Source organism: Thamnophis sirtalis, unplaced genomic scaffold, assembly GCF_051295495.1.
Source record: "Thamnophis sirtalis isolate CommonGarterSnake01/CBP01778 unplaced genomic scaffold, rThaSir2_p1.2 scaffold_11, whole genome shotgun sequence".
Taxonomy (NCBI): Eukaryota; Metazoa; Chordata; class Lepidosauria; order Squamata; family Natricidae; genus Thamnophis; species Thamnophis sirtalis.
This window is the reverse complement of record NW_028261391.1, coordinates 27,612,760-27,628,078: the sequence shown is the minus strand read 5'-3', so window position 1 is coordinate 27,628,078 and position 15,319 is coordinate 27,612,760. Positions and strand designations below refer to the sequence as shown.

At 36.0% G+C, this 15,319-nt stretch overlaps 1 long non-coding RNA gene across 2 annotated transcripts in view; it reads left to right on the top strand.

The window, feature by feature from the left end:
• The window catches only part of LOC148043579 (uncharacterized), a 53,288-nt gene that overhangs the window by 27,704 nt on the left and 10,265 nt on the right, over positions 1 to 15,319 (top strand). Inside the window, exon 3 of one of the 2 annotated variants that reach the window (XR_015698096.1) lies at positions 4,300 to 4,857. The exons of the other annotated variant lie outside the window; for it this stretch is intronic. This is a non-coding gene — a long non-coding RNA (uncharacterized LOC148043579). Of the gene's footprint in view, positions 1 to 4,299; positions 4,858 to 15,319 lie in introns of those variants that run through there. 2 annotated transcript variants of the gene reach the window in all.

The window sequence follows — 15,319 nt, the reverse complement described above, 5'->3', positions numbered from 1 at the left end:
CTTCCCATCCTTCCTCCCTCTCTCCCTCCCTCCACCCTCTCTCAAACACACAGACACACAAAATTGCACCAGGATTCAGAAAATTTAGGTTTTCCTCCTCAGCCCATGTTAGCAATACCACTAGCAGCATTTTGGCTGGCAGGTGTAAGTAGAAGTGGAAATTCATTCTACTGAAAACATTGTTTTTGCTTATGATTGGATAATTAAAATTTCAGAAGACCCAAAGGCATAGTATTAGAGTGTTACGTAGTGCATAAATTAAAGAACTGTCTCAATATGCTCTCTCCCCCCTCTCTCAAACACACACACACACACACACACACACAAAGTTGCACCAGGAGGATAAAGTTTGAATTCCTCCCGCTCCCTCTGAGCCACATGTACCTTTTCCAGCTGTTTCAGAGAGGATTTCAATTCTGCTCTTGCCTGCCATCATGAAAAGAAAAAAAAATGTAAAAGGAAAAAGACAAGAGCTGAGGTCAGGCTGAGCTAGTTGCTGCCAGAGTCACCGTGTGGATGACTCTGCTTAACTGTTTAAAAAAGCCTCTAAAAAATGCCCTCTACAAGAGGCAGGAGAATGACGTGCCTCATCTACGTCAGGAATTTTTTGGGTTTTAACCCTTGCTTAGCTCTGCTCGAGTGATCATAAAGTCAGACTAGATGAGGCACCTCGTTCTCCTGCCGCCTCCTGTAGAAGGCACTTTTTAGAGGCTTTTTTAAACAGTTAAGCACTAAGCAGAGTCATCCATGGTGACTCTAGCAGCAACTAGCTCAGCCTGACCTCAGCTCTTGCCTTTTTCCTTTTACATTTTTTTTCTTTTGATGATAGTGGTAAGGCTCTGCCTCCCCTGCCTCCCCTGATTGCACGTCCCTGCATCAGATTATCTTTAGCTTGTACATGGGTCTTACCATGTCTGACCATTTGACATCACAATTTTCCAAAAATATTTTACAGAAATTGAATTTTTTAATTCATCTTAACTATTGCTTGTTTGTTTTAGTGTTCTTTGTTTTGGGGTTGCTTGCTTGTTTGGTGTTACTTTGGAAGTTTTTTTCACTATCACAGTTAATATCAGCTTCTCTTGGGCGGAATCTCAGACTGTGATTCAAGAATCCAGCTCTCAGATAAATTATTTTATACTACCATGTTTGCAGGAATGAGCAAAGCTGTTAGAATCCCAGTAACTGACAAGTATTAAACATGAGCCCTATTTATAGCACAGTCCAGTTCCATTATTGTGCCTTTTTGTCCCACTCATCTGGTGAAACTGGTTGGAAGCCTCACACTTTTGGACAGGACTGAATAGTTTTCACATGTCCCTTGTTATTATAATTAATAAGAGCTAGCTTTCCTTGTCTCATTAAATATTAAAGTTTGCCAACAATTTCTGGAAGCAGCACTCAAAGAATTGAGAAAGAAGTTTCTGCAGCTTTATCAGCTCTGGGGTAAGTACAACATTATAGCTTTTCTCAATAGCATTACTTAGGGAAAGAGAGAAAACTTTTAGCCATATTGATAACCTACCTATGAACTTCAGTTGCAAATGTGTCAATTTGATGATTCTGAGCTCTGCTACTAGTACTGTTAATTCCCAGCCTCATATCTATTTCATAGATTTTGGAACTCTATAAATAAATTGATTTTTTAAAATCCAAACCAGATTGCAAAACATTGTTAATTTTCAAAAATAATGTTAAGCTTCTTTACTCAGAGGTAACACTGAGTTGTTTTGCTTTGGAATGTTATTTGGAGATAGAAAAGGGATTTTCTAAATGAAAAAATGCTGTACCATTTGAAACATCATTTCAAATTATGTCTCTATCCAGAATTCCTCTCTCCTTTATTTATTTATAAACCGCCTTTTTGCCCAAGGCAATTGGCACAACATTAAAAAAACAACAATGCAATTTAGTTAAGCAATCAACCTATTAAAATCCAATAAAATTTTATATCCTAATCAATTTTAAAAATGAAACAAAACATAGAAACTATAAAGGCACCAAGGGAAAAATAGTACATTTGTGTTCCTTCGTATCAAGCTTTCTTCGTCATAGGTAGAATCAGGATGTACATGGGTCTTTGCAGGACAGAGGCAAGAAGGCAAATAACATCAGGATGCAAACAAATGAATTACCTGTGTAAAATATAATGATGCAGTTATGTAATTGCATTATTTACATGATGATGAAATGATGCAGAAAGCATTTTGACATCATAATTAAAGATGCAGGCCAGCACAGAAATAAATGCTACAAAAAGGTGATGCCTTTGGTTAGTGGATAAGGAGCTGGCCTAGAATCCAGAAGATGGGTTTTAGGCCTCCCTTAGACGTGAAAACTGGCTGGGTGGCTTTGGGCCAGTTACTTTCACTCAGCCCAAGAACTTGTAGGTTTGCTGTTATGAGGAAAATAGAAAGCAGGAAATCATGTATAAAGGATGGAATATAATAATGACTTTTCTCAGTCTATATTATATAGAGGTAGACCATAGGTGTCAAACTTGCTTTCATTGAGGGCTGCATCAGGTTTGTGTTTGACCTTGAGGGGGTGGGTGGGTGTGGCCAGAGTGGGCATGGCCAGCTCAATGTCATTTGGGGGGGGGGGGCTGTGGTGACCCGAGCACTCTGCCAGTGAAAATGGGCTCCTAAGCTCCATTTTTGCCTGTGACAGATTCCTACAACCTTCTGCCAGTGAAAACAGAGTTCGGGTAGGCCGTCTGTGGCCTTCTAAAGCTCCATTTTTGCTGGCAGAGTCACCCAGGTCAGTCCTTCACTGTTTCCAAGGTACCCTGGGGCCAGCTCCAGCTCCTGGGCCTTGAATTTGAAATCCCTGAGGTACATAATATTTTGTAATGCAGTAGCATGAACCAGAGTAGATGATGATGGAAAACTGATCAGGTTCTAAACGAAACAAAACTAAACTAAGAGTAATTTTGCCTGAAGTTCTAAATTGCCTCTTTCTATCAGGACGCCGCAGTTTATGCACATCTGGTTTTAAAGCAATTTCTCTGGGAACTTCTATTATGTGGGAACAAAACTGTGTGTCAAAAATGATGGTAAGATTTGTAAGAAATTGCCATTGTTTGTTTTAATCAAAGACAGGTTTACATTGTACTTTATTTTATTCTCTAAATTCAAAATAATAAACCTAGTATTTGTTTATCTAATTATTATCTATACAGCAATTTCATGAAGTACTGTAGATCAGGTAAACAAACCCTGATTGCTTCAAAGTCATATATCCCTGAAATTTATATCCCGGAAAGTGGATTGAACCTGGTATTCCTGTTCGTAATCTAAGACTTCAAAGGCTACACTATGCTGTCTTCCACTTGTAGATTCATAGGGTAGCTATTCTCCAAAGCACCTGAGGGCAGGACAAGAAGCAATGGGTGGAAACTAATCAAGCAAACTAGAACTAAGGAGAAATTTCCTGACAGTTAGAACAATTAATCAATGGAACAACTTGCCTCCAGAAGTTGTGAATGCTCCAACATTGGAAGTTTTTAAGATGTTGGATAAACATTTGTCTGAAGTGGTGTAGGGTTTGCTGCCTAAGCAGGGGGTTGGACTAGAAGACCTCCAAGGTCTCTACCAACTCTGATATTATTGTATTGTATTGTATTACTATTATATTATATTATATTATATTATATTATATTATATTATATTATATTATATTATATTATATTATATTATATTATATTATATTATATTATATTATATTATATTATATTATATTATATTATATTATATTATATTATATTATATTATATTATATTATATTATATTATTATATTATATTATATTATATATTATATTATATTATATTATATTATATTATATTATATTATATTATATTATATTATATTATATTATATTATATTATATTATATTATTATATTATACTATACTATATTATACTATATTATATTATATTATTATATTATATTATACTATACTATATTATACTATATTATATTATATTATACTATATTATACTATATTATACTATATTATATTATCGCATCGCATCATATCATATTATATTATAATATTGCTGGTTCTTCTGGGTCACAAGAGACAATAATCATTATTCATTTTTAATTTAGTGGAGAAAAACATGTAGTGTTTGAAAAAAAAATGTTCCTAATATTTTTTTCCCTGTGTGTCATTCAATTAGATGAAAAAACAATTGCTTCCATATTTTTTTTCAAGAAGAGAAAACAATATGAGGAAATACTTACTGTACTTAATTTAATTATAAAGACATGACTATGTTCTCTTTTATTATCTGTAGCTTTCCCGGGTTCCCAAGCAGACTTCATGAGAAACTTCTTCCTAAAAGTTTTTTAAAAAAGAAATAGGCAGAATGAACGACATGCAACAAGACAGCAGAGTGATGGCGATATGTATGATAGAACATCAGAATTAAAACCATATGCTATTTTTCAATGATAAACTCACATAGCTGAAATAAAGTCTTGCAAGGAGAATATGGAGGAACTGTGTATGTTTGACCTTAAGAACAAAAAATGAGTTTTTGTTATTACTAAAGGACCTGAAGTCCTTTAGCAATACTAATGCTAATTTATAAGAAAACAGCTTCCAGGAAATTTTTCCTAATGTTAACAGAAACTTAGTGATGGACTCATTTAGTTATATTCATAAAGAATCTGGATAGACATTTTTTGAGAATACTTTAATTTCTGCACTAAATTTCTGTATGTGCTGAGACTTTCAATTCTGAGACTTTGTGTATTTGGTTGTGCTTTTCCACCCATTTTTCTAGCTCTTTGATTTGATGATATAGTTAGATTCTTCCAATTTCTGACTCTATGAATGTATTGAATTGAATTTAATTTATTATATTTCTATGCCGCCCTATTCCCAGAAGGGACTCAGGGCGGCTCACAAACCAAGTCGGGGGGGGGGGAGAGGGGATACAAATAGGGAAAAAAAAGACATGGACAAAACAATACCACAATTTAAAAACAATCAACAGCCACACCATTCGAGAGGGGACAAGAACTCATCAGCCCCAGGCCTGTCGGAACAGCCAGGTTTTAAGGGCTTTGTGGAAACCCTGGAGGGTGGTGAGGGTCCGAATCTCCACGGGGAGCTCGTTCCAGAGGGCCCTCCTCCGGGTGGTCGCCAGTCAGACAAACACAGTTGTGTTTATATAAAAGTGTGACTTTTATATAAACACAAATAAGAAAAATAGAGGGCATGTGGCCCTTAGTTTTTCTCTTGGCCATAGATTCCAAGGAACATTCTCATTTTTCTCTTGCTGTCCAGAGAATTAGTTAAGAGAAAGCAAAAAAGAATGATGTTTAGTTCTACTAATAACTATAGAAAAAGAGAAGGTTGGATAAGAAAGCTGATAGGTAATGAAGAATTTTCAATGTTGTCCTCTAGCAAATTGAATGTGTCACCAAGGTTTCTGTATGTCTTCTTACAGTTTTTCAAATCCTAAAAAGCTTTCCATATCTGCTGTAGATGAAGAAACTTGAACCAATCACAGCCTTCTATATATCATAAGTAAAAAATCAGTAGACACCATGGAATTTCTTTTCCTTCTATATAGAGTATCTCTTATGAATACAGGTGTCCAGATGCTATTTGACCTTAGCCCAGAGTCTACATGCCCTTTGATAAAATATGCATTTATGTGAATTGCTGTGTTTAACACGTTTTGTGTTTATATTTATTTGAAATAGCAAGGATATGCGAATTATGACATGCCTAATTTCTTAGAATCACTTTTTGTCAGGAATTATTACATTCTGGAGTGATTAAGGCTGGTTTAATATCAAAGCCTTTCAACAATAAATAACCAGAAGAAGAAAACACAGGTAGCTGTTGAAAGTCAAAAAATGGAGGGACAAACGTGTTCTGTTTGGGAATGAATCTTTACTGAATAAGGAATTTTCATCATAAATTTAATATTGGTAAGCGCAATGCAATTAAAAGTTAGCTTTGCTAGCCTTTTGAAGCCTAAAATAGAATATAATGTAGTTCTTTGCATAGGTTTATAGTTTGCATGTGCTCTGGTATTTCTACTTACTTATTTAATTTATAACTTTATATATTACCATATAGTTTGCATATATAAGATGCTCCAGATTATAAGGCATACATTAGCTTTAGAGAAGGAAAACAAGGGGGAAAAAATCTTCTGTCTCCCAGCGTCCATCCGGCATTCATCTGGCTAAACAGCCTGGTCAGCTTCAGCATGTTATCGCTGCCCCAGAACATGGCTTGTCAGTGCTCTGCTCCATTGCACCCACCATTGGTTAACTGAGCTGAACTGCAGCTGCCTCCAGGCAATGCTGGAGCCTTCGCTGCCAAGCCGCTGATTGACAATTGGATTTGCATCCCAGAATACCGCTGATCAGCTGTTCTAGGAAGTGGAGATTGCCACTGCTGCTGCCGCTTATCATCACCTGTTCATTATTGACCATTCGCCGCTGCCAATCGTCGCTAATCACCACTGCCCATTTGTCACCGCCTAGCAATAGGCGGAAGTGAGTGGGCAGCGGCGATCAGGCAGTGGCAAATGGGTAGCAATGAATGGGCAGTGATAGGCAGTGGCAGTGGCAAGAACAACTCATCGGCAGAATTCTGGTATTCTGAGAGGCCAATCCAACCACCAATCAGCTCCTCAGCAGCAAAGGCTCCAATATTCCCTCCAGCATTCCCCGGCGGTGGCAAATGCCACTGCCGCACCAATCCCCTCCCACCACCACAATATTTGCTCTATAAGACACACAGATATTTCCACCGACTTTTTTTGGGGAGGGGAGTATGTCCTATAGTGCAAAAAATATGGTAATTCAATTGATAAGACTGATTGCTAGACGATATTCAGCACTGCCTGTTTAGGACTGAGAGCTTAAAAAGATTAAAATGTTAGGACTTCACTAGTATTCTGACTGCTAGCTTCCAGAAAACATTCTTAGTGAGAAATATTATATTCCCTAGTAAGTGCCTATTCATGAAGAAACCTGTTCCTTGAACTTGTACTCTGTCATCTGGTGTATGTTCTTTAGGAACTGTAGGACTTAATTCAATTTGTGCCCAAACTTGTTGGTCTCAGAAAAGAAATAAACCTATTTCAGACTGTATCCATGATTCAACTTTATCCTTTCATGATTTCCTCATCAGGGGAAGCATGCCAAGTATATAGAAAGCTACTTATTATTTACACTCAATAACATGCACCTTTAATCTTCCAGGGGCTATTCTGAAAAGCAATGTCAGTTTCACAGGTCTTTAATATTCATGTGCGTAACCTTTTTAGAAGTGCCATTTACTTTTCTTCAGAGCAATCCAGGTCTTTCATGTTCACCCCTTTCTTCTGTTAAGCAAGATAAGAACAATGCTGTATTCTGTGAACAATGTCCAAAAGAGGGATTTTTTTTTATTTTTTCTTCCTACTGCTTCAGCGCAACATTTCTAGGTTTCACTGAATTAATGCTGCCTTAATCCAAATGTTATTTGTGGAATGAGCATTAGGTATCTTATTGGTGTCATTAAGTATACAGAGGTCTGGAGAGGATGTAAATCCATTCTAATAAGCTCTTTGATAGTGTTAAAAAAGGGCTCTCACCAAATTCCTGCCCATTGAAAAGTAGATAGCAGAAAAGAGTGTGAGATCAGATTTAAGCATCAAGTAATGGCTGATCTCAGTTGATTGTGATACTGCTCATGGCAAGTTACTGCTGTGCATTTTCCTTTGTGCTATAATTTTCACAACAACCTCAAATGGCATGCAAAGGAAGCTTTGGGGCATAAGCTAGCAAGTCTCTGAAAATTTTCCCCAAACATATCTTCTATGTTCACCTCCCTTTTGTTTGTTACAGGCCACTTAGTTTTTTTTAAAAAAATACCTGTAATAGAGGTGCATGGGTTAATGGTAAAATTATGCAGGGATACAGAGAACTCATCCACAGATAGTCCTCAACTTATAACCACAACTGAACCCAAAATTTCTGTTGCTAACGGAGACAGTTGTCAAGTGAATTTTGTCCCATTTTACAACCTTTCTTGCTACAGTTGTTAGGTGAATCACTGCAGTTGTTAATAAAATGTTGTTAAGTAAATCTGGCTCCCCCATTGACTTTGCTTGTCAGAAGGTCACAAAAGGTGATCACATGACCCCAGGACACTGCAATTGTCATAAATATGATTCAGTTGCCAAGCATCTGAATTTTGTTCACATGATCATGGGGAATGCTGCAATGGCTGTAACTGAAAACAGTCATAAATCCCTCTTTCCAATACCATTGTAAATTCAAACAGTCACTAAATGAACTATAAGGACTACCTGTGTTCCCCATTCTGAAACTTCCCTAGGTTCTGTTTCATATTATATACATTAAATCTTGCATTCTTCTAACCATCATTAACCTTCTTTAGGAAATCAATAAAAATGCCCCAAAGAAAGAGGAAAAATTAATCTAAAAAATCAGGTTCCACCTACATGACTTATGTTAAAACTACAGCACCCTAAATTTGCCACTCTCTACTTCTAAGAATTAGTTCTCATGAACATGCCCACACATGAAGTTTGAAAAATGGAGAAAAGCAAATACAATTTTAAGGCTCACAAGAGGCTGATTAAAAACCAGGTTATTACTCAATATCTTCTATGTTCACCTCCCTTTTGTTTGTTACAGGCCACTTAGTTTTTTAAAAAAAAATACCTGTAATAGAGGTGCCATTGGCTAAACCTGAGCAAATATGCATGGAAAGCATATATTCTGCCATTACACAGATATGACTTGTGTCACCAATTTTGTTATGAAACTATTTCAAGCAGGAATGCATAATATTTACAGACACATATATCCATGTGACATAAGGACTGTCATATAAAGTAGTTCCATATAAAAAGCTGAGGGAGGCTTGCATGCGTATATTAAAATTTGTAGATGCAAATTGTGAAATGATATAACAGAGATACAATACATCTTATCAAAGTGGGAATGACAGGGATGAGTTAATTTGTGCAGCTGCTTAGTTATTGTTTGCAGTGTTAGTTATTGATGGGTTGCTTTGACATTTTTTAAATAAGTGAAACTGATTGGATAGGACTTCAACTACAGAACACCTTCAAGTAAAGGTAAAATGAAACAGCTGCTTTGACTGATGGGTTGGTTGGCAAAAAATTGCAGCCCATCTGCTTCAACTTCCAACCTGCTGTCCAGAGCAATCATTTCATTGTGCATGCAAAATATGGTTCTCTGTGGCTGAATGCCAAACTAACAACTGCCTTATGAGTGTTACTCTGAAGGGCTCCTCAGAGCGATACCTTCTTCAATGAGCATATCTATTATAGCAACCAAATGGTACATAGAAAATATACATAGGAAGGAGTAAAGATGACAATAGATCAATGGAAGTAAAAACACATCATTTTCTTGCTTCAAGTGAATCTTCTTGATCTATCACTGGAATTTTCACTTCCCAAACATGTCTCCAGACATTTTGATTTGGCATCATAAATATTTATAATCAATAGGTGTCAGCACAGAGATGGAGAGAATTCCAACTCTTTGCTGCCATCTGGACAGCATACCTCAGATTTCAACAGCAGATTGTGGTAGCTCTACCATTAGCTGGGACGCAATCTAGCTGTCATGCCTGCAAGCCATCTTTTCTTTTGGATTTCAGGCTTGCCATACTTTCTATTGTGGGAAAATGGGAGGGGGGATTATATGGAGTTGGGTAATAGCCATAATAACATTCTTCTTAGAAACTCAAGGTCATCTTTGTCTCTGCACCTGGCTGGAACTGGATGGGAGGAATATGTCTTCATGGCAGTGGAAGATTGGACCATGTGATGAACTTGTGGGTTGGGGCAGGATCTTGAACTTTCAACTGGATGGGGAAAACCTGGAAGCTTTTAGATTCGTGTTGTCCCAGATGTGGCAACATGGCTTTTTTTAAAAAATAAATTGGAACTTTGAGGAATCCTTTGCCTCGGAATCTGATTTAATTTTGGATGCTATTTGGAGTTAGCTGCTTTACTGTGCCCATGTTTTCTTAATTCTTATGACAGTTCACAAAAGTTTCATCCACAAAGGTACAGATAAATGATAGATATATTTTGTATGTTGATCTAAAGACTAGTGCTCTTGAGGAATATTAAAATGTGAAATAGTTAATAACTGAAAATATTGTCTTCTTTGCACTCTAAACCTGACCTGATTTTCTTATGAAAAATATAGTAAACCACAAGGTAATCATCATATTTTGTTGTAAAGCCTGCTTGACATTTGCAAATATGCAAAATCACTTTATTTCATTCTTTGCTGAAATCAGAGAAATTAAACTGATAATTCATTTTCCATTTCATTCCTGAATCCTGTAAAATGTTTAAATTTTCACTGAAAACAAAATGGTTCCAAATATGGTAATAAAGGGAGGCTTGTAATAACACTATGCTATAATGGCCTGTAAAACAAGACATTCAGATTTAGAGAGCTCTGTTAACAGTTAAGCTTCCACTGACCACCTGCAGAGGATTGCAGGAAAAGCTGCCTTTTGATCTTCTTTGTGAAAGGACCTTAAAGGGTGGGAAAAAATAGAAGGGAAAATAAATGTGGATGAACCTTAAAAGATATTTGGTGGAAATATTCTGTTTGGAACCATTTAGTCCTTTGAACAAGAAAAATACTATGTACAACATTAAATCTATGGCTAGGAAAAGGGAGGAACATCTGTGTTTAGGTCAAGCAGGATCAACATACATTTCATATAACTGTTAACTTGTCTTACAGGTCATTGCCTGTCTGCTAGACTCATTTGTTTAAAAAAATAGTCTATACTGTTAAAGAAGGTCAATAAAGATGCATCATTTTGACCTGAATTTTTTAAAAAGGAGATAAGCTTCATTATTCTGCTACAAATAGAAAAATCAACTTCTGCAGTAGGCTGAGCAATTTAGACCCATGTGCTAACATCTATTCCATTTTACTTTAGAGATTTATGTAAATCCCTTTAGGGTTTCACATTTAAGTATAAAAGAACCTTAGAAATCATAAAACATTTACAAGTTAATTTTTTAAAAGAGAACATCTATTTGAAAAAATAAACTTACCATGGAAACTACAGTGGCTGCATCTCTATAATGGCAGAGGAAAGAGAGAGGGAGTGAGTGAGAGAAAGAGAGAGAGAGGGAGAGAGATGTGGGAGGAAGGGGGAGAGAGAGAAAGAAAAAGAAAGAAAAGAAAGAAAAAGAAAAAAGAAAATCTTCAAATGTGAAAAAAAATGCATTGGATAAACTTACAGAAAAAATGAAGAAGGAAAAAGACGAAAGGAAGAACTTTAATAGCATACCTAAAATAAATACTTAAGGTTGAAAGTATGATACCATTTTTTATTGCAAGCAGCAGATTAAACCCCTATTTAGCTATGTGTAACATCTTATTTACATGTTCCCTTTAAGAGTTTATGAAATACTGTACAACTGACATAGAAGAATTAAAATGTGAGCACAGTTTGGAGCAATAAGTATGTATCTGATTAATAGGTTTTGTCATTCACTATGTAAAATGCTACACCATTGATAATTAAAATTGTAGAAGGCTTGTGAGTGACAATACAAAAATAAAACATTCATTTTTGAAATAAATAGAAAGTTTTTCCTCCTAAAAGATGGATGGAAATAATCAGATTGTTTACATCAATTGACTATTTCAGCTTTCAGCAGTTTGTTGCTTTTTTTTGGGGGGGGGGTGATGGTTAGAAGCACCAAGATTTGATTTAATCAATATATTGGAATTTTATGGTTGAGATGACGTTAAGCTACTGACCTAAAGTCTGTTTTTCCTGTTTTAACAAAACTTTCCATAATAGTAGTATATTCACTTTATAAGATATGTTGTAGCCTAAAATATACAAAAGAAAATGCTAGAGAAGCTGAGTAGCTTTCATTGCACATTCCTTGGAATTTCCATACAACCATTTTCTTGATTGTGTGAATGCCAGATGGGTAGTCAGTTTCACCCTGCAATTTGGCAGTTCAAATCTCACCAGACTCAAGGTTGATTCAGCCTTCCTTCCTTCTGAGGTCAGTAAAATGAGGGCACAGATTGTTGGGGGCAATATGCTGACTCTGTAACTGCTTAGAGAGGGCTGTAAAAGCACTGTGATGTGGTATATGTCTGCTATTGTTATTGCTATATAAAGTCGTCTATACATATTGTCAACTTTATGTGGAAAGAAGAGATATGCATTCATGGGAAAAGATATCAACATTTCAGCCATGTATAAGAATATTCATTCAAGTGGTGGAGCAAAGATGGATTCACTTCAGACAAAGTCTAAGCCTCAAGCAAACACAGTTCCAAGTTGAGGCAGAATCCAAATAATTGCATACCAAATTGGAAGCCAAATGTTTGATATGGATATAAGAAGTTCTACAGCCACTTTTTCAAGGAGACTGCAGATTGTTTTGGCAGAGAAAGGGTGGGCCACAGTGAGAGATGCAAAAAGTCCATATGCATGGGTAGATCAAAATTTTCTGGATTTTTAAAAAAGTTCTTTAATTTTTAAAAAATTATGGGGATACAGTTTTGTGGTTTTTTTAACCAGAAAATGATAGGAAGCTGTGATTCTGATATTTGGCTGTTGAAGTCTTGGGGACTCCAAGAACAATATAAAAGGATCTTCAGCCAGCTTTGAGTATTTATTTGCCTAGTCCAGTCTTACTACATAAGAGATGGTTATTCGAGTTCCTCTTGTATGACATAAGGCATTACTAACTGACCTTGGCTGAGCTCAAAAAGTTTTGTTAGTGCTTGGATAAAGCTCTCAGGGGCTGCCACAAAGAAGAGGAAGTCAAACTATTCTCCAAAGCATCCAAGGGGAGAACAAGAAGCAATGGATAGAAACTAATCAAGGAGCGAAGCAACTTAGAACTAAGGAAAAATTTCCTGACAGTTAGAACAATTAATCAATGGAATAACTTGCCTTCAGAGGTTGTGAATACTCTAACACTGGAAGTTTTTAAGAAGATGTTGGATATCCATTTGTCTGAAGTGTATTTCCTGCCTAAACAGAGGGTTGGACTAGAACACCTTCAAAGTCCATTCCAACTCTGTTATTCTATTTCTATTTCTACCAGGAAATCTCAATGCAAGGTACCAACCACTATCACCACCACCATCAAATGGCAAAGAAATCAATGGCAAATTACTTTTGTAACTTTCCAGGAAAACTACATAGATATAGCCATAAGATTATCAAGACTTCATTTAGGGTACACTATATTTATTTTTAAAACAATAATAGAAAAAGCAAGAACTCTCACCTATAATAAACAATAAATAAATATATTCACCAGTATAAAAGGCAGAACAGGCAGTCAGTGAAATTCTGTTCCTGCATTTAATTATAAAATTCCCTTTGTCCTGATATATGATTTTTGCTGATGGAAAAAATGTAGAGAATATTGCAGTCGATTCCCAAAAGGAAGTTTGCACTTAACACAGTGGTGGGATTCAGCCAGTTTGCGCCACTTCAGGAGAACCGGTTGTTAACTTTCTGAGTAGTTTGGTGAACTGGTTGTTGGAAGAAATCATTGGGACAGAGAATCAGTTGTTAAATTATTTGAACCCCACCATTGACTTAACAGTATTTATGAGAATATCTCTCTGAAAAAACATAAACCTCTTGGAGAAATTGTAATACAATAAGAGATGAAAACAATTCTTACATTTCTTACTCCAAAATGTCAAGACAATTCTATATTCTGGGTTCTAGGAGGTCCTAGTGGCAGCATACTTGGAACAGTCATTCATTTTTGTGGAACTTGGCTCTGAATGCTTTTTCTCCTAAAGGCTATCAGTTTCTTGGGTATGATCTATTGCAGGACAGTGGGCACCATCAGAGAGGGAAGAAAATAGGACAAGAGACAAAGATGGACAGATCTGCTAGTAGTAGTAGGTGTCAGGGTTTACATTTGAGTCATTCCTTTCTTTCTTTTGATATATCTCTCCCTCTGTAGGATCCCATTCTCCCATACACTATGAAATCACACTGAGGCTAGCCCAACAAGCATACATTCCTCATGTTCCCATTTCAAAATCACACTTCTTCATCTACACAAAGTCTAGTTGGAGCTGTGAGATCCTATTTGAAATGATTTGCTTATAATTGTACAATTGCCAGGTCAATTGTCACAAAATGGCATTCTCGACATTTTGCTCTCAATCAGCTTGCAAAATTCCTGAAAATTTAACAATTGGCTCTCATGACCTGCTTCAGCACACTACTGCTCTTACCCATAACCAAATGACAAGAAAAAAGATTAAAGACCAGGGAGAGTATTCATAGGAATGCCAATGGATTCATTATAATTAAAATTATATATATCCTTCGGGATTGGGTGGCCTATAAATTTTATTAATAAATAATAAATAAATAAAATAAATCATTATTATCGTGCCATCACTGTCATATCATTTGGTCAAATATCAGTCAATAGGACCTCAGCCTGATAAACTTGTTAGAGATCCTATCAGGACACCAAAACTGAATGATTGCATTGCATATAACCCTGGCCTATAGTATGCATTGCAAAGCTCTCAAAGCTTTAATGGAAACAGAAGGATATTTATACAGAATTAGACCATTTGTTCTTCTAGCCCAACATTGTTTATATCGAATTGAAATAGCTCTTCAGATATCAAAGCCTTACCAATCTTCAACTCTGTGATATGCTTGATATTGGACATGGTACTTTTTACTTTTCAAACATATACTCTACTACTGAGCTACAACCCATTGCTTTATAAAGTCCACTATATATTTATAACTTTCATTTCTAAAATCTGACTTGTGAAAAGTGAATGGAAAAATGATTTTTCATGAACTGAAAGCAATTTCTCTGCCGGATTTTTCTCCACTGGACTTGATTCGGAAAACAGATATGATCAGATTATTAGATGTATTGCTTGGATGGTCCAATTGAAGCTAAGATTCCTACCTTCTAAATTTCTTAATTTGGAAAAGACAGTCTTGAAGTTTATATGTTATATTCTCAACAGCTCATTTCTATAGCTACTACTTAGCACCTTTTTTGTTTTTGTTTTTGAATTCTAGGTATCTTTTTCAAATTCTCTAATTTTCTGTATTGTTGATGGTGAACAATGGACAAATTTGAACCTAGCAGAGTCGCGCTTCCTCTCCACACCTCAGCTTTTGTTCTCCAACAAATCATAAAGATTTTTTCCTTCTTTCTCTCCATTATTATGGATATAACTAAGAAAAAAAATCTGCCTATCCTTTTGGGAAACTCAGAGAAATCA